This window comes from Neodiprion pinetum, chromosome 4, assembly GCF_021155775.2.
Source record: "Neodiprion pinetum isolate iyNeoPine1 chromosome 4, iyNeoPine1.2, whole genome shotgun sequence".
In the NCBI taxonomy this organism is placed as follows: Eukaryota; Metazoa; Arthropoda; class Insecta; order Hymenoptera; family Diprionidae; genus Neodiprion; species Neodiprion pinetum.
Window position 1 is genome coordinate 42958281 of NC_060235.2, and position 26791 is coordinate 42985071.

Consider the following 26791-nt stretch of genomic DNA (forward strand, 5'->3'; position numbering starts at 1 on the left):
CACCTTTCGGGTTCTAATTTTCACCTCTATTTTCATTCTTATACGCTTCTCAATATTGTTATGCAAAACTTTGTATGTTTAGCTTGCAGAAAACTGGTTACTAAATGAGAAATACACGCAGAGGTGACGTTACGGTACCTACACTTACAGGTCCACGAGTGAAACATTAAACGTATTATAAGGTCGAAGCGAGTCAGCGGGATGTACAAATCACGATTCATTGTTGAACGCGATCATGCGGATGAATTTAATAGAACTCGTACTCGTAGTAACGAGGGGGGCAATCCTATCGCGTAGCGATTTTTCCACCCGCGCAGCGTTTATCCGTTGATTTTACTCTTCGTTTTCTCCGTCGTTCGATTTCAAAATCTCGAAACAACGTCGCTGACTCGTGCGAATCTCCGGTCGAGGGTTTTCGTTTTTTTTTTTCTTTTATCTCTTTTTCTTCTTTGTCTTATTTTTGGCGAGGTTATATCGATAGACCGAATGCAGAAAATGAATTTTGGCCCCCGAGTCACTCCGACGGCGGTCGAATCGTATCTCCGACTCTTCTCTCCCTCCTTCTCCTTCTCCTCCTCCTCGACCCCCGCGAGTCGAACGCGTCGCGCCGACCCTGGGACAGATCCCGAGGGTCCCCGAGGTTCGCCGAGGCGAAGCACCGGCGCTGCTTCGGGTCAAAATATATTCAGTATATTCTAAACAAGCATGCGGCGTGCTATCACGTTTGTGTTTGCTCGAATGCCTCTGAATATTATTATTTGATAGACCCCGCGACGGCTTCGACTTCACCGTTTGTGCACATATATGCATGTGTATACATGCGACGATATTCGGTCGGCAGTAAGTGCGGATTTTGTAAAATTTTGACGAGGCTTGTTTTTTCCCTGAATCGACGTTTGTTAATTAATTAAAACTTGTGTAAGTTGAGAAATTAAAATTTAGCAACCGTATGTAAGTACAAGTCGTAAAGATGAGGTAAAATTCAAGTTATACAAAGAAAGAAAGGAAACGCGGAGACGGAGAGAAAGTGAAGACGCATCAACGCGTCGCGTCGTGATTTATTAATTTGAACAAACGCGCCAATTCGTCGATCGCCTGTCAGCTGTCTAAGAAACGTGTGGATTCCTGTTGTTTATTTGAAAAATATTCCAAACAACAGAAGCGCGTGATAAGTCGATGTAAACCACGCTCTTATTATAAATAATCAAATAAACGTCCGCTCGACGTGTGTGCACCAATCGCGAAGTAATCGATGTAGCATAACGTACAAGTTACATGTTTGCGAAAGAAACAACCTAACCGACAATATCGAGATCGTAGGCAGCTGTAGGGTTTAAAATCGTTTGAGAAACGCGCCATATATTTGAAAATCCGTTCAACTTTTACCGAAGCCGTAATAACGTCGCGCCGCCCCGTGCAGCACACAATATATTTCAACGTAGTGTTATTATCGTAGTAAAACTTTTCTCCCTCATTCCTGTGCTCGTGTGTGTTGTATAATTTGAAAAAAAAAAAAAAAAAAAAACAAGTTCTATTTTCAAACTTTCCCCGCCCTCTCCAAGATCCCCCGTTTGTCTTGATTTTCAACAACGTTCAAAGTTTAACAGCAGCCTTACGTTATTGTTTCAGAAAGATAACAAAGAAAGTCCAAGCATAAGTTCCGATATAAATCATTCGTATACGTTCAAGTAAAAGTTTGTGCATCCGAAGTTTGTGGTGGACCGAATAGTGCATCCACAATATCGACCAATACGTACAACTGTCTGTACTTTGGTGCGTATAAAGAGACGATACCTTGCACCAGCGACGTATCTCTTTCTCTTTCTATTTCTGCTACTCGCTTTGTTCTACGCGTCGACGTTAATTGATTGGTAAGTATTGCCGAGATTACGCAAACACTTATACTTTCATTTCGCATTCTCTCGTCCTTTGTAATTTACTTTTTTTTCCCACCATTTCCGTTCCATCCAGACACGTTAGTGAGTTTGAATTTTTTACACGGGAACTCGTGTGACTTGCAGCTCTAGAATCTAGCGCCAAGCCAGCGGCACTTGGTGTTAAGTTTCTCTCTCTCTCTCTCTCACCTCTATATCATTTCAATCTTTACGATTCTCACCGCGATATTCAATTGTTATTGTAGGCGGACGAATCGTTTGTATACGTGCGTAATCTAACTGCTGTGTATATATTTATCGTACATATAATCGGCGTATTTGCATATCTCTCTCTGTCTCTCTCTCTCTCTCTTCGTGCACGCAGAACACGATATACTTGATGGTGCGTTACTTGCAATTAGTCGATTCTCTGTGAATGATTTTGAAAAATGTATAACTTGTGTACAACTTAACGTCAATATGTTCTGCATATACTGAATAAGTATTTACCGTCTTGCCAAATTATCTGATCTAGATATTCTTTTCTTTATCAATTAAATTTCGTTTTTTCAACAAAAACTGGCCGAATGATGCCGCCGGTTTTGTCTCTCATAACACGGATCTGGAAGAAGTTTGTCTTTCTGAAATCGTGTTGATGTTACAGTTACGTTATTGTAACTCTTTATGCTAATGAAAAATTTTTACTTCGCGAGTTTGGAATTGTTGTTTGAAATTCCTTAAACCGTAATAAAACAAGACATGTTTATATTTCGAAATCTTAGTTCCTTCAAAGTCAATGTAAAAATAAGAAAACAGCGAGTTAAAATAATTAATTAATAGTTAACAACGTTACAAACTCGAACCTCATTCTCTGAAAACTTCTCAACTATTATTCCGAAATACGTTCCTATTTGCATATCTGAAGAAATACGTATTGTGAAAATTCAGCTTCGTAATTTTTCAAAGAAACGTTCACTCACGCTCACGTGTCAACCTCCTTTACACGGTGAATTACAGACCTCACTACCGTCCTAATTTTCTTTGCAATTTTTGTCCGAATCCTCAATATCGATGAAAAATTTCCGACCATAAGATACCGTTGCAAAAAGTTATGGAATTCCCGACAAAGTTACACATAAAACTTTCCCTGCCAGGGTATATAATGTAATTTTCATTGACTCGGCTGACCTTTTCAAGAATGTATTATTCAATATTTCCGCTAGGTTGTGGTCAATAATTTTTCTTCTTTCCGCTGGCTCGTTCTATTTCTGTTTTATTGCCTATACACACAGACTATACCAACGCTTATCTCTTCACCCGCATCTTGTGCGGTAGAAAATTTTACACCTATATCTATATCGGCGGTAAAATTTCGGGCTGTCAATCTCAGCTCGACGTATCATCAAATAAATACCTACTGCCATAATACGTCTTAAACATCCCCACGCACCAATTTCAGTATGTACCTTATTTATCGCCGATAACGCGCGTGTCTTATATAAATCACTGCGAGTATCGATACGTCTGTTTCAATTTATTATTACGCACGTATATCCATCGAAGCTTATCTGTTCCGCTTACCAATGTTTCGTTACACGCCTTTAATTGGTAAACAGAACTTTACTTTCACAGTTGTCAATGCAAGCTGTGCAGCGCTTTAATTCCGCGGCGGCGCCGAGATGTTACGTACCGAGATCTCGGTTTATTTTCTCTCTCTTTTCCATTTCTCCCTCGTGAACATCGGTGATGGACGCGCGTGTACTCGTGTAAATTTTCCACTTTACCCTGTGCCGTAATACAATCCCTTCGAAAATTAGCGCATCTTCATTAGTTACGTTTCATTTTTTACTCTTCATCTTTTGCATTAACCATCCTTTGCGAATTCAAGGAAGTATAAAAGAAGAAAACTTCCGTGTATACTGCAGTAAATTTATGAATATCGATGGCTGCCGATACTTTTGTTTTGTACATTCGTCCGATTGTGAGCGACTGCCGGTTATCCATCACGGCTTTCTGGGTAATGATTTATACCTGGTGGTTGGAGGAACGGATACCGCAGCGGCTTCAATTCGCTATCGGCAATATGTGAAACCTGTACGTACGTACGGCTAGAGACCCTCCCGATTAATGCCTGTACACCCGTAAATCAGAGTTTTATATGACAAAGATGAAAGCGCGCGACGGAATACATCTCCATGTATGTATACAGCCACTGTATGAAATAAGGGATTGATACATCTCTGGTGGGATTCGCCAATGTACTTCGGTCACGGTACGTAACTCGAGGAACGGCGCAATTCTCGGGGAATTCGATGGAAGATGTCAGAAGGTCGATATTAATATTCAACTCGTAGTTCAATCTGCGAGTCGAGATTCTAACAACCCTTGAATTCGTTTCTGACAAGGAAGGTATCCCAGGTCGATATCTTCGGTTTGATTACTTTTGTAATACTTTATAGTAGACTGAAAACTAGGCGACACATATTTTTTTCTTTATCAGTCATCGAACGCTTTAACGGGGTGAAACCACCCTTCAAAGTAAGGCATGTCGACGGGCGGTTTGACGGTTTAACCCAAAAAAACATAATATTTTTTAACCAATTTAAGTGGAAAAGTTTTCTCATAACGAGAAATGAAGAATGAAATTTTCTGCTGAAAGTGCTCGATGGCGGGTAAAAAAAAGAAATACGTGTCGCTGAGTTTTTAGTTTACTGTAACATATTATGAGAGAAATCAAATCGGAGGGATCGACCTGAGATACTTTTACATTTTTCAACGTCTACGCAAATTTACAACGCCGCAGTCACTTTTTGACGCTCCTGTCGCGTAAAGTAAAGTCCTTCTTGCAAAATTTGGCGGTGGCGAACGTAACCAACATTAGCACAAGTGTCTGAGGGTGGCGAATACGGCAATGAAAATTTCGCAATACGGATGCTAAAAGGGATGCTATAGTCAGTCCTTAACGACTGCGTTAAATATTTGCCACTTTGGCTAATGTCAGAGGCTACGCGCAGCAACGCGTAAAACAAATCCAAAAACACACCGATTATGCAGAAATTTTCAGAATTGCATGTATAAGAATTCGACTGTCGTGTCTTTTCTTGCGTCGCGAGGCATACAGCCTCTGACATTAGCCGAAGCGGAAGACATTTAAGGACTATATCGTCCTCTCAAGGATGACCGCGGAATGTATTGCGCCGGAAGACATATCGCGGAGTACGACTTCAACTAATACCGTTGTGCAGCGTACTATGAGTCAGACTGCGGATTGAACGTGCAATTAATACAAATGAGTGATTAATGAATTACACTATTTTACCGTGTCATTCGATCAAGTTTTATTATTTCGTAAGTCGGTTTACAAATGTTGCAAATATTGCAATTTGATGGGTAATACCGCTGTAAAAATTTAAAAAATGTTCGATGCTTTTTTTTGAATGGAAGAAAAGCTGATAAAATAATAATATTTGAGGAAGTTGTTAGGCATATTTTAAAGTACAATACAGAAAACTGTTGTCAAAAAATATTTAAAAAATGGCGACACTGGAGCCATTATCGCGAGACATACGGCTCGCAGTGTAACACTGGTGGAAATTTGAATTTGGGAAAAAAAATCACATAATCTACGTATTATTAACTAAATAAATATGTCGGGGAGTTTCGATAAGTTGATTGAAACATTGTTTATTAAATTAACAAATAAGTGCCCTTTCTTTCGTCAATAATTGAAGATTTTCATTCAAATACCCGCCAATTATACGAAAATCAATATTTTTAAGACCCCCTACGTATTTTTCTCGCTACAAACATTTAGATTAAGTAGTTATTTTTTTCTAGATTCAAATTTGTACCATTTACACTACGTGCCGCAGAATTCATCATGTCTCGCGATAATGTCTCCAGTGTGGCCATTTTTTCATATTTATTGACAACAATTCTCTGTATTTTACTTACAATTAAATACACGCTTGATAACTTCCGTAAATATTATTGTCTTATCAATTTTTCACCCACCCAAAAAAAGAAACGAGTGGTCAAAAAAGCGCTTTTCTTTTTCTTTTTGCAGTGGTGTTACCCCCCAAGAGAGGATTTAAAGAAAGAAGAAAGTATACGGGAGAAAAGAAAACTCCAGCATGCGGTATATCCAACACCCCATCGTTTGAAAATATTGAATTATATTCACGTATCGTATATTTCTAGCGGTAGGTAATTTAGCTTATCACTTACGTGGGAGATACTCTCGAATCTAGTTAGGTACGCCTTCGTACGAATACGAATAGACACGTGAGTAAGTTTATGTTTGAAATCGATGTGAAATTGAACCGGGATCTGCAGCTCGTTTCTATTCTTCGGATCGGACGATTCAATTTTAATGGTGGGTATGCGTAGCAGCGTATGCAGAATATACGCTGCAACGTATCGGTTACAATGAACACGGTGTCTCCTCGTTTACTGCCTCGCTTAGCATTGCAGGATCATCAAAATTGCAGATTGGACACACGTGTAGCAGTTAATTATGTCGCGTGTCTGATGTTACGGGGACGTACGATTGCATTTTTTTTCTTTTGTGGCATTAAATTCGCGACGAAAGCAATCGAAATGCATATCTACACAAAAATTAAGTGATAAAATAAATAAAGGTAAAAGACTTTATGTTTGGTGGATACGTCCTTCCAACACCAACATAAATGGTACGACGTCGTATCCATCATTTTTCTGTTTTTAAAAATATTTTTTCTTTCACAAACGACGCGAAAACCTTAAAAACGTGATCATTTATTCATTTCAGAGGGTATTTCAAGAAACCTCATATTTTCTCAAAAAATGATATCGAAATGTAAAGATTCGCGGATTTTGCGGAGAATGTTTGAAAAAAATTATTGCATAGAAAAAGATACATGCGAATGTGATTATTTTTCACAAAGTTCGCGGTTAAAGGGCATAACCGACAGTACTTACTACCTTTCACAGTCAATTCATCCATTCTTCAGTCTCAACTTTTTGAATGTATCCTCATGTTTTTCGCGTAAATACAAAGGGGGAAAAGGTACGACTTTTCAGCTTTACGCGTGGTAAAAGGTCGCATAATGGCGCATACGTTTTTATACCATTAGACGCGCGATATATGCTTATATGAGAAACAAGCATACGAACAGAGAAGAAGTTGATCGATAAGGTTGTTTGTATTTTAGCCAGTGAAAAGCTCTTGTACCACGCAATTATAATACATACGAGCATAAATTGTGCTTTTATAAAAATCGGTGAAATCGTTTCGAATTAGGTTCAACGAAGCGTCGCAACAAGGAGCCTCCCGAAGGAATTTAAGGGACCGTGCTGGTGTAACGGGTCGAAAAATAGCTGATTTTCGCGACTTTTTTTTCGTTGGGTAAAATAAGCCGATCTATCTAATTTTTTTTTTTAATCTCACATCAAAGCACTCGTGAATAACAAAAAATAAATCTTTAAACGTTTATTTTCACTTTTTTCGTATCTTTTTCAATGGCTTTCTCGAAACCTGGTCTTTCAAAACGGTTTACACCCTCAAAGATGGAGTTTTCAAGTTATCCGTACGAAATTTCAACTCTTTATTCTTCACGCGATTCTTTACCTTGCTATTGAAGCTTTTTTTCGGAATCTTCATATTTCTTTTAACGAAAAATTCGTCGAAAAAATCGGCTAAATTCGATACTTTTTCTTCCAACTGCCGCCATTTTGAAAATTTTGATTTAAAAAGAAAAAACCTCGACAACAAGATAGCGGCTTTCGTACTGATTAATAATCTTTTCACAAATTTTGTTTTAGACAATATTTACGGCCTCAATCGTGTACACCGTAAGGATTCCTTTTTTTCCAGGTCATTTTCAGCCTTATAAAATGAATGTAAAGAAGATGAAAATAAACGTTTGAAAATTTATATTCTGCTCTTCGCGAGTGCTTTGATTTGACGTAGGAAAATCATACCGATCAGCGTATTTTAACCACGGCGAAACACAGTTACTCTTCGATTCGTTACTAAACCAGCACGATCCCTGAACTTGGCCGTTCGTAATCGTACATAGGGTATTTGTCACCTTGAAAGTCTTTGCGAAGCACATAAGTAATCCCTAACGTACAGAGAGCGGAAAGAGACAGATAAACCAAATTTACGATGATACTTTAAAGATAAAAGCTGATCAAAGAATCGTATCGTGTGTAACAACAAAGAAACTTATTTCGCCGTTTAAATATAGACACGTGTGTACGAAAATCTTTAAATTTCTCGCCAGGCGAGAAAAACTTTTGTAATCGCACGGCTGTTGTTACACAGGTATACATGTTGTATTTCAGGTTAATCGTCAAGCATATATGTACGAGGGAGGTAGTATCTACACCGCGCAACATGGAATAATATAAAAGCTCGGCTCGCTTCTGCGGGCACCGACTATAAGCATCCCACCTACAACGGGGCACGGAGACAAATCTTTTGATTAGCGCACGCTGAGATTGCCTGTACTTATCAAAGAGAAGAACCACTTTTGACTGGTTCGACCTTATTGCCGACCGCGGCAATCACCGAGGATCGACCCTCGGCCCATGTCGGGTCGAGAGCCGGACCTTCTCATCTCCATCTTGATGCGTAGCTTCGATTTCGACCGTGCAAAAGCAGTCAGTCACTCGCCTTTTATTTATTCTCTCTCGAACTTCCCGGCTAAATCGCTCTCCCTCTCTCTCTCTCTGATAGTCAGCGCTACGCGGTTCACTCGGAGCAAGGACGATAAGCCTTGCGCTGACCAGACGTTGAATCAGCATGGAGTTCTCACCGGCTATTGACGGTGGTCATTGATCGATGCAGGTGAAATCCGTCATGCGGGGCTTATGATAATTTCAGCAGAAGTGAAAAACAACTAGACGCTCGAAACTGAGGTTTACGAAGCGACGGAATTGAAGTGTGTGTATGAGAGAGAGAGAGAGAGAGAGAGAGTGTGCGACGTGGCCGACAAGGAGATCGTCGATTCGGATCACAAGACAAAAATTTTACAGCAGTTATATACTCGCATGCCTCAATAAGGGGGGGTATTCTGGTCTAGAGCTCTGAATTTCGGGCGTTTTTTCACACGCCTGATTAAAAAAAAAAAAAATTCCTCATCATCTGTTTTTCCCGGAATTCTTATTGATGCTTAAAGAAATTTCAATTAAATTTTTCTAAATACAGTAGTGAAAAAACGTAAAAAAAAACCGGTTGAGATGGTTGACGCGATTCTAATGCTTTCGGTCATCGGTAACAGAACGACGAACTTTTTTGATTGATAAGAACGTCACTATAGCCCGTACCAAGAAGAGAAAACAAAAAACAAAAAAAAAAAAAAAAGTAAGAAAATGGCGACTGTTTAAAGAAGAAATTAATTTTTTTTCAATAGTTTTAATAACAATTTCGCAATGTCTATGGTACAGGCTCTAGAGGGATCTGTACTGAAGATTCATACCAAATTTCAAGTCAATCAGTTGAATAGAACTCGAGATTTTATGTCAACCAGGTTGAAAAATGTAGTTTTGAGATAAACGCAATTAAAGACGATGCGTTTCAAGTCACGACCTCGGTTTTCACGCTTGTTTCTGTATCAGCTAGAATGAGTATTTTTCTTATCGTTTATCGGCGATTCTTGGGGCATATAGAAGGCCTTCTGCCGCATTCGCAGCTTCCTTACAGGCCTATCTTTCTAACTTTGGAGCCAATAAATTTCTCGAAGCGCACACCGAGCGGTCTTACATCGTTTCACTCAAGTGCTCACAACCTTCTCAATTTTTGAAAATTCGACATCGACTTTGGGCCAAGATATTCTTCAAAGATGAAGCTATAATAATATGAAAAAAAAAAAAATATAAAATAAATCGATATGTCCAAATCTCTAAACCAGAATACCACCTTAAGGTAAATTGGTAAATTTTTATCAGGGTGAAGTTTCGAGTTATTCCATAAAGTGCAAAATAGTAATTATATCTTCGAACGTGTGATACGGTAATCTTACTAACTTCAGCCTCGTAAGTTTTTCGACCGTGAACGTAGATCAACCATCGATCAGAAAGCATCAGTTACGATCAGATATAACATAAAAGAGTATTATATACGTATACATGTACGTACAACTGTCGCGATTGATAACCATCTGCAGAGATTACGTTGCTGCTAACTCAATTTACGGTTCGTTATTTACATGTTTAATACACACACGCCGATCATGACACTATATGTTTGCAGCAAAAATTTGATACTGCGCAACGATGCAGTAAACAGTATTTAACAGAGTTTATTTGACGAGTCAATTTTCTGAGGGTACAAAGAAGTTTGAAAAGTAACGACGATGTTGATCGTTCGGCATTTTGAGTAAAGATATTAACAGCAATTGAACAAATTATTTTTACCAACAACGACGAATCATCGTTCATCCGATTCACGGCCACGAAATGTTATCAATGAAATTAATAACCGTAACTCGAGTCATTGTCAGTGGATTAAAAAAATAAAATTCATCTATTCCGAATCGAATTATACCGATTTGGAAACTGCTCTTACTTTGACCGTGTCCTCTATGGTGAGGGAGATTGGTTAGTCAATCCTGATTCTCGGGTGATTGCACTCGAAAAGATCAATCTTATTTTCACGAACCATTATCACCTACCGAAAAACACTGACTCTAGGTTTAGACCGAACGATTGACCCTTTTATTTTTCAAAATTGTAAATTGACGTCGCAAATTGTGAATTTCTCGATTACTCGAACCAATTGTTAGAAGATCAGATGCTGCAGATTTATTTTTTGATCATTTTAGAATTGGCGGAAATTTGTTAAGTCGAAATCCCATATGACATACTTTCCTTTGCCTCTACACTCCGTATTTCAGGCTTGTGCCTGTAGAGTCGTTATTGGTAAAAATATTTTGTTCAATTCCTGTTAATATCTTTACACAAAATGTCGAACGATCAACATCTCCGTTACTTTTCAAACTTATTTATACCCTCTGCAAATTGATCCGTCAAAAAAACTCTGCTATCCAGATAGCAAATGACTCGAAGACCGCATGCGCAAAATTGGCGCCCCCTGGGAGGCGGCAGCGACGAGCTCGCCTCTCCCGGAAGATGGCGCGGTCGGTAAAATGCAGATTAGGTACTCCTGGAAGCCTCGGGGCCGAAGCCCGGATTCGGAATAGGATGGTAATTTGAATGTAGTATTGGCGCGGATTCCTCCCGATGGGTCAGCGTTGCAGCGAATCCCCGACGGCCAAACGGCTGTCCGATATCCATTCGCGGTCCAGGTTTGGTCACGAACTCTGAGCATCCGCAACCTGGATACGCGCTCGGACCATTTTTACACTCGGCATCCTTGAGCCGGCAGGGGGCTAATTACCTCGTCGCAACTCGCCTCGATGCTCCAACACCTGGAAGTCCCGCGTTCTGCGACGATTCCACACCGCCCTCCGTGTAACCTCGGCTAATAAGTAGGTACGCGTACGTACGTACACTTGGGGACAACGAATCTGAGACAGCTCATTTTTTTACACCGGACAGTTATGTTGGCAACGCAGAGAAACCTACAGCGCCACAGTCGGCCGAGCGCGAAACCAACTTAATCTCAGTAAACGCAGCATAACCCATGGCCGTCGAATCTAACCTTAGAATACCGCGGGGATAACGACTTGTTGGATTGACACGTATTCTAATGTTGGATCCGACGGTCATGGATTACGTTACGTTCATTGAGTTTGAGTTTGTTTCGCGCTCGGCAGATTATGGCGCTGTAGGTTTCTCCGTGTTGCCAACATGACTGTCTAGTGTAAAAAAATTAGCCGTCTCGGATTCATTGTCCCCAAGCGTACCTACCTACTGATAGTACCTGTTCCACTTATCAAGGCTATCGTGCACGGTGCGAGTTTAATTTCAATATTATGGGCAGTTTTTCCTCCTCCCTATTTTTTTTCATCTCCTTCTTACGTCTCCCTCTCGCCGTATATTTTGTGAACAAAAACTCACGTAACCTCGGTTTTTTTTTTTTTTTTTATTTTCTCTTTTTCTTTGAGTCCACAGACCTCCGTTTTGAGTGCGTACCTATCTCTTAATCGTAAGGTAAAGAGAGTCAATCAGGCAAAGTTCAGAAAGTTGCGGAGAGTTCACTCCAGGTTGAAAAAGCGTTTCAACGGCAGTTAAATTTTGTTGAAGTATTATTTACGGAGTCGACTCTTGAAACGTGGATCAATTTCGTTGTGTATTTATGTGCAAATAGCGGTATGTTTCATAAAATATCTCACCTCGTCTACGGAGGTTTTTCGCTAAAGTACTACAGGGTAATTAAACGTTGGAAAATAACCCCCGAGAGACCAAAAATGTGCCGGTAAACTGGTTCATTGTATAATATTGAAAAATCGTTGGAATTCCCGGTATACAATGCAGATAAAAACTCGGATGTGTCTATAACTTGATTCGATTGAAATATTTTTCAGTGTAAAAAATGGGAAAAATCCAATTATATTTTTCATACAATGCACAGGTGTATAATTTGTTTACCTCCCCCCCCCCCCCCCCCCCTCCCTCTTGGCAGGGTATACAGTTTTTGTATTAATTTGATTCATTTTTGCGTCCGCTGTAGGCGTATGATCCAGGGCTTTGCGTATTTACCGTACAAAGAGATAAAGATTAAGCAGAGGACTTGAAGGGCGAACTCCTTGAGGGTAAAGGTCGAGTTTCACATGCAACCCGTTTTACGTTTGTCCGACAGGGCCAAAAACTTTGACGGTTATAATTTACAGGCGACTGTAACGGTGTATTTAACGAAAAAGCAAGCGATCCGAGACCTGGAATAAGTATAATTAATCCGTTCACGCAAAAATTTTTCCTTACGGGAGATTCACTCGAAATTTTGGGGTCGCTGATTATGAATGTGAACTCGAAATTCAAAAATTCAAAGAGGCGGACTCAATATGGCGGATGTGAACTCAAACAGTTATTTGATTCTGATAAAGCTTAGTACGGGATGATTTCTAAGGTCGCTGATTACGAGTCCGAGTTCAAAATTAGTCGCTATTATAGTTTCGGATAGCGTTAAGAGCGAAAAAACCAAGGTGAACACAGCGCAACCATCCGGAAGCCATAAACTTTTCTAACAACGAAGCAGTTTTACTTTTATCTTGTATTCGGGTTTGTCATTGTTTCCGTCGTTTCGACTTTCTAAAATTATACAATTTTTTCTTCAGATTCGAATGCAAACAACTCTCGGAATCAAAGTTATCAGTAAATACGATTGTCTGTTTCGACATAGTATACAAATTATGGTATTTTTATTTTTCAACAAAAACCAAATCAAAAAAAAAAAAATATATTTATATTTAAAAAAATTCTGTAAAATTTTTTGGTGTGTATCAAGTTTGTACAAAAATTGGCATTTGGATTTTCACCCTAGATTAGCAGCAAATGCTTATTTCCGCTACGAATGAATGACTAAATTTTCTCTTTTTTTTTACACTTAGAAATATTTCAGGGATCACGTGAAACGAAAAAACACGGCAGTTGTTACCAAAACAGCAGTTTAATAAATAAAAAGATGCAGCAAAAAAAGGTCCGACGCTGAGGGTCCTAACGTGCATGAAAGGGTTAAAGATATAGGAACATAAGAATTATTCCCCTTCACGGGTGTCTCGAATAGTTGAAAAATTTCAGACACAGATATGGGTCTGCAGGAAACATGCAAAATATAAACATTCCGTCGTACGTTAACTTTATTTTGAAGTAGCAAATCGCACGACACCTATAAATATTCTGGCATTGGATAATTGATTCCCACTAAATTGCCCGCGTAAAGAATGAACCGCATCAATTCGTCTCCTGCTTTAAAGTTGACGGAGGAGCAGTAACGAAGGAATTTACGACTAAGAAGAGAGAGGGGAAAAAAAAAAACGTCAACAAGAGTCAAGGAACAAGCGTACGAACCACCATTCGACAAAGGATGACGTGTTTCGAGGAGGCATATAATCAAAGCTTTAAATCGCGACGCGAGCTAAACGTGAATGAGGTACGACAATAGGCCGCGTTGCAAATGTAGGACGTGGAGTAACGCGCCCGCTTTTTTCGCCTTCCTTATCTCCTAATTCGCATAATTTCGCACTCGTCATGCACGATCCACGATCGTCAGTCGTGACGGGGTCAGCAGACGGCCCGCCATTAAAAATAAGCCCCGCACGGACGAGAGTTTCGCACAAACGAGCGGCGCGGGTGTGTTTATAATAAGGCACCAGCTAAGCCCTTATCCTTCAGCCGCGCATTTGCAAGGAAATAATAATTTTATTTCCCGGGTCTCACGCTGGCTCTGTTTCCTGTTTGCCAAAAGTTTCCCATGCCTTGCTTTCTATATCTCACCGTTGCCTCGTTTCGCCCTCCGTCGCCGAGCCGACGACTCTTTGTCAGCCGATAGCGAAGTGAATTACGATCGTATAATCTTACGGTTTATGAAGCGCTGCTTCGTCGCTGCGATAAAGGGATATCGGACTGTCAATGGGGACGCTTTTCCCTCGTAAAGCGGTCGACTTCGCGACTATACCGGGACAAACTATTGAAAGTTGAAAATCAACCGCGCATGCGCCAAATAATTCAATATCATTGGTCCGCGAAATCTTCCCGCAGTGATATTTTTTTCTGCGATGCAGCCGGGCCAACGTACACAAAATTTCTACGTTAGAGTTTTCAAAGAGCATAAGCATTAAATTCCGACCGTTCTTTGAGGAATCAACCTTCCGGCCCGATAGCGAATGCTTCCGAAACCTTTCCGAGTCACTACCTCAATTATTTGAGATTCTAACCTCGAAAATTCGTATCAACTACATCGCCGCCGGTAGAAACAGTTTGAGAGCTGAAAACTTGGGTTGACCAGCCTGCACGAATAAATAAAACTCACGCATGCGCAGTTTATATTCAAGTTTCAAGAGATTGCCCCGGTATACAGTATATATGTATGTACTAAGCTAAGTGTACCAGTTAATGCCAATTATCGACCCTTTTATTTTTCAAAATTATAAATTGACCGCTCAAATTGTGAATTTCTCGATTACTAAAACCAATTGCCAGAGGATTAGACGCTGCAAATTTAAAAAACAAAAAAATTTTCCTCACTTTAGAACTAAGGAATCAACGGATATAATAAAAAAAAGATCGATAATTGAGACAAGGTCAATAATTGATACACTTACCTTGTAATCGGCCGATGGCGGCGAGGCAGAAATTACAATCGAACTGCAAATTCGATTTTACCCACACCGTTTATTTTGTAGTCCCCTTTCTTCCTTTTTGTTCTCACACGACGACCAAGAAAATTTAAGTCCTTAAATTACGCTTAAAAAGTTCGTTACCACGATATGAAAAATTCCATTTTAATCGAGAAATCAGATGTTCACGGTATAATTGTTTTGTAAATATTGCAAAATGATTTTGAAATGACACAATAAGCTGAAAACAATCGATGCATCGATTAATCGGGTCCAAAGAAATAATCGAACACGACTCGATTGAATCGATAAAAATTAACCGATTAATCGATTATTTCGTATTTTTTTGAAGTGAATTTCCGTATATGTAGTCTTGGCAGCGGAAAAGATATTTGATAATTCGTAGTTACATTGAAAATATTTTTCAATATCAAGTGAAAATGTTCGTTTTATTATCTTTCACTTATCATATCAAACGTGTACTCGGTAAGTAAGAGAATGATAATGATCGATACTTTAATCACATAAATTGATACTGTATTACACCGTTAATGGTATGAAAAATCAAAAATCGATTGTGAGAAAACATAATCGAGTGTGAAAAATAATCGATTACACTCGATTAATCGGTAAAAATAATCTATTTAATGAAAAATAAATTATTTTTTGTCTTTCTTAGCGGTCTGCGCCAGCTTTTGCAGAAGTAATTCATCGGTCAGGAATTATTATTACCCTTCCTAGCGGCGCCGGTGTGCACATGGACTATTCGCGGTGGTCCGAGTAATCGATAGGCGAAGGACGTGCTTTGCGGGAGGCTTCTCGTTTCCGCTTGCAGCAAGGAGATCAGCGTAGAAAAAGGATCGTCTATAGAACACGGCGGCCACTACGGTGCCTGATGCGAAATTTTCCGGAAACCCGCGAATCTCGATCGATTCGTTCACGCGTCTCCCACACGTCCTCGATCGAGGTTCAAAATATCTACAAGTTTTTTCTTCCCTTGCTCTTTCGACTGCGGAAAGGCGACGCGCTTCTCGATTCATTTCCTGCGCCCCCAAGGGTCAGATTTACACTTCAAAAGGCTCGCGACGAGATCCGTGAAGGCTGGATCCTTGGAAAAGTAAAAAATCATCCTTTTCGTGCCTGTGTGTGAAGTAAAAATCCCAGGAAGCTTCCTGGTGGAAAAACGTTTATACACGAGACTGAAGTTAGTAACATTGAAGCAACATTGGGGGGAACTATTTTGCAAGTTTATAGTGACTTTGAAGTAGTCAAGTTTTCAAAATATGAATTATGCGTTTTGTCTTCTTATGATTTATTGCATTTCAGAGATTTCTGTAATTGTGACGTGTAAGGATTTTTTCGAAACTTACAATTAGATCGTTACAATAACGTCATTAACTTCAGGCTCACGATTTCAGACCGTAGATATCGACCGCAGTTTGTGCTTCAATTTTTCCAACTTTCACATTCTCTCGATTCGCAAATCGTTGTATTATACTGATTTACGTTTCATCGAGTGCGTTTCGCTGGGATATCGTCCCCGTTGCTGTTCAAATTCACGATCCGCTGCCTCGCGCGATAATTGAAACGGTAATGGTGTCGGTTTGGTCCGGAGTTATCGAGGAAAATTAATGGAAATCGATGAAAATTAACGCGTCGTTTGTCACGCCGATGTGGGTAGTTGTATGGATGCGAGATGTTGTACGACGCGTAAAATGTGCTTCGCGTGCTTTGTTCGTGCGTCTGAATGCGATTCAAAGTAGTTACGAAAATTTTCACTTCCCTAATTTGAGACTCCGCGCGTCAAGGATTTCTCCTATAACGAAACTCACATTTCAGATATCCGTGTAAAATAAACTCCATTTCACAGCGTATAAATATCACACCGAATTTGTACAAGACTGTATTTTCCCTAGCAAGATTAATTTCGCAAACGGATCGGAGTTAGCAGCAATTCTGGATCTTGACAAGTTTCAGTATCTGTCAAGAATTGAAATTTATATTTCCTGTCGGAGAACAAGAAAAGTAAGAATAAAAAAACGAGGAATTACCCTAGCATTATTCACAATAAATACAGGACGAAAACAGATGGAATTGTAAATATTGATTTTTCTTTATCACGAAAGCGGAACATGCCCGAGGAACTCTTTAACCTATAAATAGCGATCCTCGTTATTATAAGTAAATACGCGAAGTTCAAGCACATTATTATTCCATCAAAATTATCCAGTAACAAGTGCAGAGTGATGGTAAAACGGGGACGTTTAAGGGAGAATCGATATAATTTGGCTTTTTCTGTGGAATCGGACATCGTCTACTCGTATCCGACATCTGTGTACCTTTATTTGGCTACGATTACCAGGAAAAAAATCCCCATTTCGCTGGAAATTACGGGTAGGACGGGGACCATAGAAAAATGATCAAAACGATTATTTATTTAAAGTTGTAATGAAATAACTTATTCGGTATAATTTTCTTCCAAATTCTAAATATAATGTTCTCCAAATTTTTCTGCTTTGTGTGTATCGTATCTGACTTATCGACTCTGTTGTTGGTATTTATTAACATATTTTCATGGTCTCGAGCTATTTAACGTTATTTCAATTGCCAGGAAATTTGGAGAAAATAATTTGTTATCCAAAAGTTATTCCGCCGTCTTTGCAGGATGGCGCTATTCAAATTTGTTAGAAAGTGAAGAAATAAGAACTTTGCTCGGTAAGAAGTTATTGTAATTATTCCAAGGCTGTGTACGCCAGGAAGAAAATTCCTATCAAACTGACGAAAGTACGCCACCAGCAGCTTTCTCCCATCCTCCTTAAACCCGACTCGTAAAACGCCGTTCGACTTCATTTGCGCTTTGCCCCTTCCGTTGTTTTCCTCTTTCAACTTCTAAGACTTTTCACACGCTTAAAGAGACAGAGACGAGATGAAAACGGTTGAAAAAAGACCCGGGAATCTGGAATTGACTTGAAAATTTTCCAACGACAACCAAAGTTACGGCATGTTTAGGCTCGCATAATTATTTTGTCAAGTGCGAAAAAGAATTTGTCCGACTATAAAATCGATTTACCGATTATGCTCCGAGACGAAATACTTGGAAAGGTGAAAAAACGTTTGCTTACTTTTTGCTCGATGCAAATAAAAATTGAATTAGTTTTACGATAGAATATGGGTATTTCTGAACTGCGAATGAATTCCTTCCTGCCATATAAACGATTTAATTTGCATAGCCGAGGTCCGGATGCTCAACCGGTTTCTGTTGGTAATATTAAACGTGGCTACCATTGTCTCGGAGTTTGCTTAAAGAGCAAAAGGCGGTTCGACACAGACACCGAACAAATACGCGCCGACGATATTTGATTTTTACAACAGGCTGCACAGACTAGCGATAAGAAATTTTCGATGATATATGTGCGCTTATCTTAACGCCGGCACACAAGTTTGCCGTGGCTTTCCGTACGCAACGTCGAGCCTTTCATTTTTCAACCCACAGTCACTATCGTCTTATTCAAGGCTCCTCTCGAGCTCTCAACCTCTTAACCTTTCAACGCCTCCGAAGCTCGTCGTTGATTTTTTGCCAAACATTGCACACGGCTTTCTGGTTCGGATCCGATCGAACGGACAATTTCCGTCGGATCTCCGTTTCAGGATGGCGATAATTGTAGCAGTACAACTTTATCAAAGCAGGTGATTGTAGAAATCGTGAACGAATCTTCTTTCTCGTGATTTAAAATTAATGCTTCACTCAAAATTTGAACGGAAATTTGTTTTTTTTCTTTAATGAAAATTAATGCTTCAATGACTATACGACAGACGTGCGATACAACACATCGAAGCAATCACAGTGCAGGTATATTAAATCCATTAAAATACGAAGAAAAAAAGTCCTGATTGTAATTATGTTACATCGCTGGAAAATAAAAGTAGAAAAATAAATAGTTTGTGATAATCGGTAATCCGTTGTTGATGTTTGAGAGCTTTAAAGCGGGAAAACGGACTTTGCCGTTAGAGTAGCGTTTCATTGCGTAATAATTCACGTCGCGTTCGTATTTCCATGACGTATCGATGTTGCGGATACAGACCTCGGCAACATCGCGGGAAATAAGAAGCTAGAGTGTCTGTTTTACGCGATATTCCATCTATACAGCGTAGCGTGCAACATGAATGTTGGGATCGGAGCCGCTTTTACGACCCCATAAAGCTGAGCTTCCACCGTCGTCGAATACGTGGCTTTTGTGCCGGACATTTTACGGCTCGATCGATGCGCCGATCGAGACTCCCGGTTATCGTTCAGGACTCGCCCCCCTAGGCCTACAGGACTTCAAAGCACTGCAGGACTCCGCTGCAGCGCGAGATTCCCGAGTTCGTTAATTACCTAATTAATGCTACGAGAGTTGTTCGAATTGTTGTTACCAGCCTCCTTCAACCTGCCGCACCGGTTACCCGGCATGCAACGCGGCGAGCTGTAAGGTATACCTACGATGTACTTAGGAAGCTAATGAGTGCTGCGGTGCACACACGAAGCCGCGCCATCATGCCCGAGGATCCTTCTCTTCCTTCTAGATTCGGAACAACGCGGAGAATGAGATATAAGGGATCTAGCATTGCAAAGTTATCAAACTTTCGGATGGCCAGAGTTCGGACAAACCATGCGACACCGAATGGATCAAATTCTAAATGGTAAAAATCTCAAACGCAGGGTAGACGTGCCATTTTCGGTGACATCGATAGTACTTGAAGACAACTGCCTGGCCAAAATTGGTACAAAAGTGTTCGGCCGCTTTTCAGCGCTGTGAAATCAAAAGAGCTTGCACTGACGCTTACTGGGGAAGATATTCTTGCGATTGGATCGATAACCGGACAGATTTTTAGTACCAGAAACAATTGAAACGCTTTACTCGACTGGCCAAGGATGGCGAACCACGACCACAAACGGAACCTCTGCCCTAATCGTGGTTTGTCTGAACTTTGACCGTTCGGAACTTTGAACCGCACCTCTATCGAAAAGCTCCCCACAAATTTGCGGAAAGGATTCCGTCCCTTGATGCAGATATTAGCAACGCAACAGGGCGGGGCTGGAAAAAGCTCGTAAATCGGTACTTCGTACAGACGACACAGAACCTCTGGAGCAACGTTTTCGTCCCTAGAGACATCGAGAGAGGAATCGGGACGATGTTCTGCTCCGTGGCGGAGAGCGCGAGTTAAAGCGGGTGGGAAAGGTAGACCCTATCAGGCAGTCATTTGAAAGTCAAATTAAAGCCGCCAATCAGCTTGAATTCATCAGGGATGTAATTGTTTTTCACCCCCCCCCCCCCCCCCCGCCCTCACTCCCCCCTTACCATCCGCTCCGTTTCTTTTTATACACCTACATTACTTCTTTCTCCGTTTTTCTATCGAGTGATCATTTGAATTGGTTAATTTGAATTGATTTGTATTTTTGTATAACATTAGTCCAGCAAAGCGCGATAAAATCGACTCTCCTCCGCCTCGCAGTCCACCCGAATGGAAAACGTCGTTTAATTTATATTATGCATACTTAATATCTCAGGTCTGTATACATTCGTAGCCTGTACATCTTGGAAGCGGGTCACTCTTGAAATTTTTTTCTTCTGAAACGTATTTTATCAATAAGACTTGCTTTACTCCTTTCTTTACACGTCGTATTTGAATTTGTCCCGACAATACGTTCCTCGTGAGATGGATGGAAACATTTCCATTGGGGGAAATAACAATGGGCTGTTAATCTGATTCAAGCAGTTGTACATAGTATATTCTTTTCTTCATTTCCTCCGCCTAGGTAATGTTGTTGTTATTTTTTATCTAAAAAAAAAAAACAGTCATGGAAACATCGATTACGGTTCGGAATTCTGACTTGCTGAAAGGCGCCACTGTGACCTTGATGTGACAGTTTCATCAGATCAAGTTCAACGTTCGCGATCAATCCGTATTACGCCGATCTGTTTGACCGACAATTAACCGACCGAGAGAAAACTTTTACGTTGCGCGTTGCTCGGTGATCTTTCGCGTATTTTCCCCTCCGTGTGAAAGAGGAGCCTTTCCAAACACGCGAAAAGTTCACTCGAATTTCAGTGAATGATGATCGGGCGCATTTTTTGGCGCACAATATGTAAAATGCTCCGGCTTTGACGTCGCAACTCGTATTTCAACCGCGACTAAAAATTTTTTATTTCCCCTTTTCTCCCAGACAGGGTTTAATCCCGGGCCACGGTACGCGAGCGAATATTTATCCCTCTGCCTATGTCGCGTTTTTATCACGGCACACCCTCTGCTCCGCGCAATTCGGAGGGAATCGAGTTTCCGAAGGAGTTTCGGATTATCTTGAAAATCGAGTGTTCCCAGTCCCTGCAGGCACGGGAGAAATGAAAGAGTCCCGCAAACCTTTCCTACGGTAACAATTTTACAAGTCTCGCGAATAGTCGGAGGGTTTTCTAACCAGTTTTCAGTCCCTTTCATATTTGCATTTCGTCTACCGCGCTGAACCGGCTCGCTCGAAAACTTTTCCCAAATATTTCGCAGAGCATCGAGCCATCGAGGCTGAGATTTCTCTTGTCCTCCTCTCATATCGCGTCATGCTTTCCAATTTTCTCCTCCCTCCCGGTTCTTCTTCCCCGCACAATCCCGCCCTTTGAGCTTCGAGTATAACTTGCTATAAACCTGCAAGTGCGGTTGAACAAACGGATTCATCCATAAGTCTATAATTACACAGGTACTTCTATCGGAGTTGGCGCAAGCAAAAGCACAGAAACCTGTACGAGTCGCGGTGATTTTTTGCAATTTCTTTTTTTCATTTACGGTCCTTTTTTATTTCCTTTTCTTTTCTTTTTGCTCTTTTTACCGTCGCAAACTTACCGGCTTCTGGCTGGCGATTGAGTTTCTTTGATACGGCGCGGCTCTTTGCCTTCCTATATTTGGTGCGATTCCTCGTCTCCGTATCCGTGTAGGTGTACGCAAGATCACCGACAAATACTACGATATTAATTCATTGAACGAATAGTGGGCGGGAAAAAGTAACCCTCTTACGATAACTGCTTCTTCGGGCTTCGTTCTTCGTTAAAATCAAGGGGATGCCTGGTAGATTGCTACGTTCACGTATATATCTAAAAATATCGAAGTTCACGTGTCCCAAACGGGAAACGTCAACGTCGGAATGAACCGGCGCATCCCCTTGTGGTATAAAAGAATTCATGTGAATTTCCATGAATGAATCTAAAAATTGACAGCGCAACTTTTCGCAACAAATAAAAAATAACCGCAAACTATCAGATTTGTAAATCGCTTTATACGGAATTGAAAATATACTCGATGAATGTATGGTGAATTTTTGCAAGGGCAGGAAGTGAGTGAAAAACCGTCAAATTCTACCTGCAAAATACTCAACGCACGGAAATCTCATGCCAGACGACATTCCATCCATAACCGAACCTTACACGATGACGAAACTATTCAATCAGAGACTTTCCATAGTAACCTTTCCAAGACAGACAGGCGATTGATTGGCGTTGAGTTGTTACTATAAGTCGAACATCTGCCAGCCCTCGACCAGTAGTTAGTGGATTAAAACTGATCAATCTACTTTGGAAACCGAAACAGAGACAAAAGTTCGTCTAATCTTAAGCTCATGTAGTACACCTACCTTTACCGACCGAGCAAACTCACCTTTTTCTTGGTTGGTCGTGCGCCCAGCTGATCTTGAGAGCATCTTTTATTTATGAGATTATTTTAATTCCTAGTTCTCGTCTAGCGACCTTAATATTGCATGGAAACAGTCTCACGATGGTTCATTTTACTCCTCATTCTTTCCGAAATTGCGCAAAGTATCTCAGCTGTGCACTTTTTAGCCCCTAAAATGCGGGAAATGTGGGAATAGTAACACGTGTCAAAGAACCGCACATTTTTTATGACGATTTTCAGGATATGAGTAACTTTCCTGAATTCCTTGTCAAAAGAGCGACTCACCGTCGAAAATTGGACCTTGTCCGTTCGTTTGTTTATTTAATATAGGAAGGAAAAGGGTGAGTTTGCTCGGTCGGTAAAGGTAGACATACCACATGACCTTAATTGTGATTCGCGCAGTTGGTTCAAAGATCGTTCAAACCACGTGTTCATTGGCGAGAAACCGCGATCAAATTTACCGCGTTTGTTTTACGAATGGTTTTCGAACCCTGTACGGGGGTTGCTTGATTAGAAATTCTACGCCAGTAGCGAGGGTGGGAGTCAAAACTTGGAAGGGTCAATATTTCGAATGGCCTATACATCGAAATTTCAATCACGCGAAAGTAAAATAACGAAAGATAAATGGTTGGACATCTTGATTTTCGAAAGTGTTAGGTACTGATCAGAATGACGTATGATCGGTGACTATTTCGAAAATCAAGATTTCGATATCTTGTTTTCGCATGTTTGAAATTTCGAAATGTTTACCCTACTAAGTTTTAACCCTCACCAAGTAGCGGGCGAATGATGTAATAGCGTTGTACGAACCTTGATGGTTTCCGGGGGTGGAACGCCGCCTGGTCTCGGTCATGGTTCCCATGGGGTGTCCGCAGCCTTGCGGTTTCCCGGGCGTGTTTCTCCTTCTCCGACTCGGCCATAACCCTCGCTCCGCTGTCCGATGATATTTATTGGCACGGTCCGAGGCGTAATTCATGAATCCATTCAATACGCGAGCTTAGCGCCCACTTCAGAGCAAAGCAAAGCCTGTCGATACCTCGGATAACAAGCGTGTCGCTTGCCCGACACTGAACCGTGATATAGAACGCCGAGCGTAAGTATACTTATGACTAGGTATCTCAAACAAGGTTGCCACCGACTTCGGCTCGCTTCCTTATCTCGATAAGCGGACGCGACGGCGATGCGGATCAGCCGTCTAACGGACTACGTCTTAAATTCTTTCGTTTCAACCTTTTTCTACGATTCATTTTTACAACATTGCAAACAAAAACTCAGCTCTGGATTTCCTTTCACCGCTGTTAGTCTCCCTTAATTGACGAACACTTTTACGCTCCCTCTTGTGCAAAAAGGGAGTTGAATGGTTCACTACGACTCGAGCGTCGACGGAAGTGGAGCTCAAGAGCAAGAAGGAAAATGCCCGGAGTGAAATTCTGCGTAATTAATTCTTTCTCTAGCTGCTCGTCGGGTCTCAACGAGACAATCTTGAATCCGAGTATTGATTCCCTCACATTTTATATTCTCTTCTTACCTCGCTCGAGCTGAGTTTTTATTTCAAAATACGTTCTCACACCTGCCTCTGTCCGCTTGTAATTCAATTTCCCACCTGATATCAGAAAGATACTATGCATTTTTCGACACCGCCTGACCGCTCGTTTACTACTGATTATGTAAGATTACAATTGTACAGGTGATTCGACGATCGAGTAACAACGGCCGATAATAGTCGAACAGATGACAACGTGGTTTCGTCGCGATCACAGGCTACATGCCTTCCGGTTGCGCTCTGCCCGACGTTTTTTGACGCTGTAATTCGTTGAACAATCAGCTCGCGATAAAAGTGATAAAGTTTCAACACGCCGCGGAACGTGTACTCGCTGTATGCCAGTCAAGTGGATCCAATCGACCTGGACCATCTGCTCGATCGAATCGACTCTGTGGTTTCGTGATAATATCCAGTAGTGTTCGCGATAGACTGTGTCAAGTGTTATTTATATTCTCTCTCTATTATCTCGGTCTCACTCGTGGTAGGTACGAATTTTCAGTATCAATTACACCTCCATTCTTTTCATACTTGATCGTTTCCTCGTCTCAATTCGCTTTCATCGAGTTTACACTTATTCAAACATTTATTGCATGGCGGTATGAAAATTTTTGACGACCATCCCTTTTGTCGTTAATTGTATTTTCAGCAAATCCTCAACCTGACATCACGTCAAATTTACGAAATAAGCACGTTGTTTCTTGTCCTTTAGTTGATATTTTTTCCATACGTAGAAATTCATTTTCTTCAGATGTTTTTTAATAAGGTAACTTATAACACTTGCTTCGTTCGAATCCAGCTTAACTAGACAGATTACACGTACTTATTTATCTAATCTAATCCGCAATTGAATTATAGCCGAGCATAAGTCTGCCTGTCACTAAGTGATGCGTGTTTCTCACAGTTATGAAATTGGCGAAACACATGGAGATAAGCTTTCTTCTTACCCTATCGGAAAGACAACTGTCTTCTTTTACAGTTCACCTATTAAAAATTTCGAATTTTCTCGCATCGTAATATTGTGACTACGTATCGTGGCCTTTCGCGAATGTGATGAAAATTTTTTTATATGGTGCAGATTACTGAATTTATTGTCTATACTAAAATCACAGAGTCTATGTGTACGGAAATTTACAATCCTGCGTGTGTTTGTCGGCGGAATCTCTTTAAAGTGAAATAAATAATGATTGGATTATCTTATAGTCACATGAATTACTGGATGTGCCGTTTCATCGAACTAGATGCTCCTAAATGTCCACCTTGTAGACAGAAACGTGATTTATATTACAACGGTTACAAAATTGGCCCCTGCGATATCTGTCAGTCGTATTTATGAATGCTGTTCAATCACTCTTTCTGACAATCCCCAATAAAGCACAACCTTGTCCCAGAGTGTTTTATGCGCAGGTTGTCCTTAAAAGATGTAGCGGAAAAATGGCGAAAACCTTCGTCACAAAAAATTTCATCGAGATATTCCCACCGGAAATGTGTCAATCCTCCCGAAGCCGGCGAGTCCGTATCCCACAAATAGACAGTGTATAGCAAGATGGTAATTCAGGGAAATCCAAACGATCATCTACCACTTTGGCACGAGCTGTGCCAGGAAATCTTTTCCACTTTCTGATCCTTTGTTGTCCGAGCCTCAAAGCCGGTCGAGGGAAACCAGACCCAAATATCCCCAACGAGATAAAAATTTCATGGGGGAGTAGAAAGAGTGGATGTTGTGAATCTAACGCGAAAATCCGCACTCGCATTATTGGTCAAACTGTGACAATTGAGGATGAAGCTTCGGAATTACCGTGGCAGCAGATTTAATGACTAGATAAAGTCTCTGCGGTATTATGAAAATATATCCTGCAGATACGTTATCCAAAACCGTTTCAGCCTTCCCGAAATCAGAGGGAATTTTCATCGTCGAGCGATAGTGATCGTTGGTTCTTGGATAGCACGGGTCTGTTCTAAAGGTTGCTTACAGAAAATTAGTTGAGTTCATTATCTGGTCGTTATCTCATTCGGAGCTTCGTTATCGTAGTGTCCAGTGGTCCTGGAAGTCCTCGAGGTCCTGGAAACGTCTTTTGAATTTTTGACGGATTTTTTTACTGGACACCATGGTTATACCCAAAGACGGAGGAGGCTGGTATTATTCACTTAGTTTTTCCAAAGTGTGCAGCAAGTGGAGTTTTCGGATTACATCATCGAGGACAAAGTGCGAGTAGCTGCAGCTCATATCAGCATGGGATAGGGAAACTTGAATCCAACAATCACACGTACCTCCATTGTACCAATGCAAGTATCCTCTTTTTCGTTTTTCTCAAAGTATTCGAAACTGAATCCTTCATTTTGGAGTTGCGACAAGTAGAAAACGTTCGGAATGGAGGCATTCCGACGTAGATGTGTTTCTTGTAAGCACGCTTCAGACGGCCCTGCTACCAATTTCTTTATAAAGAATCTTCACATATCTG

General features: G+C 40.7%; 1 protein-coding gene across 5 annotated transcripts in view; it reads left to right on the forward strand.

The window, feature by feature from the left end:
- Positions 1-710: 710 nt before the first annotated feature.
- Positions 711-26791, forward strand: part of Pde9 (phosphodiesterase 9) — a 111210-nt gene continuing 85129 nt past the window's right edge. For 2 of the 5 annotated variants that reach the window (XM_046624199.2, XM_046624196.2), the window contains exons 1-2: positions 711-951; positions 1630-1871. The gene's annotated coding sequence lies outside the window, so the exon portion shown is untranslated. The remainder of the gene's footprint in view (positions 952-1629; positions 1872-26791) is intronic. The other 3 variants (XM_046624197.2, XM_046624198.2, XM_046624200.2) reach the window with 3 other exon arrangements.